At 77.0% G+C, this 383-nt stretch overlaps 1 protein-coding gene across 1 annotated transcript in view; it reads right to left on the bottom strand.

Moving 5' to 3' along the window:
• The window catches only part of PCBP4 (poly(rC) binding protein 4), a 3,795-nt gene extending 3,543 nt beyond the window's left edge, over nucleotides 1-252 (bottom strand). The window contains exon 1 of the mRNA XM_035312325.1: nucleotides 115-252. The gene's annotated coding sequence lies outside the window, so the exon portion shown is untranslated. The remainder of the gene's footprint in view (nucleotides 1-114) is intronic.
• Nucleotides 253-383: the final 131 nt, after the last annotated feature.

The raw sequence follows: 383 nt of genomic DNA, 5'->3' as shown, positions 1-383 counted from the left end.
GGGGGCCCCCCCCCGGGGGCGCCCCCCCCCCCCCCCTTCCCCTCCCGCGCGCGGGGGGGGGCCCCCCCCCCCCCCCCCCCCCCCCCCCCCCCCGGGGTGCCGCCCGTCCGGTACCTTTCCGTGCGCCCGGTGCCGCCGCCGGCCCCGCTCAGTGCCACATGCTGCCGGTGCCGCCGAGTGACACCCGGGGCAGGGACAATGAGCCGCTTGACGGGCTCGGGCCAGGCTGGCAGCCCCGGCCCCCACCCCGGCCCGCTGGGGCCCCCCTCGCTCTTCCCCTCTCCCACATCCCTCCCTCCCTCCGGGATCCTATTACAGCGGATAAGAGACACTGAAAGGAACAATGCACCCTGGGTAAGGCCATCTGCCACCGCTGGGGACAT

The sequence above is a fragment of the Oxyura jamaicensis genome (assembly GCF_011077185.1).
Source record: "Oxyura jamaicensis isolate SHBP4307 breed ruddy duck chromosome 12 unlocalized genomic scaffold, BPBGC_Ojam_1.0 oxy12_random_OJ72159, whole genome shotgun sequence".
Lineage (NCBI taxonomy): Eukaryota > Metazoa > Chordata > Aves > Anseriformes > Anatidae > Oxyura > Oxyura jamaicensis.
The sequence above is the reverse complement of the archived record's forward strand: the minus strand, read 5'-3'. Positions and strand labels throughout refer to the sequence as shown.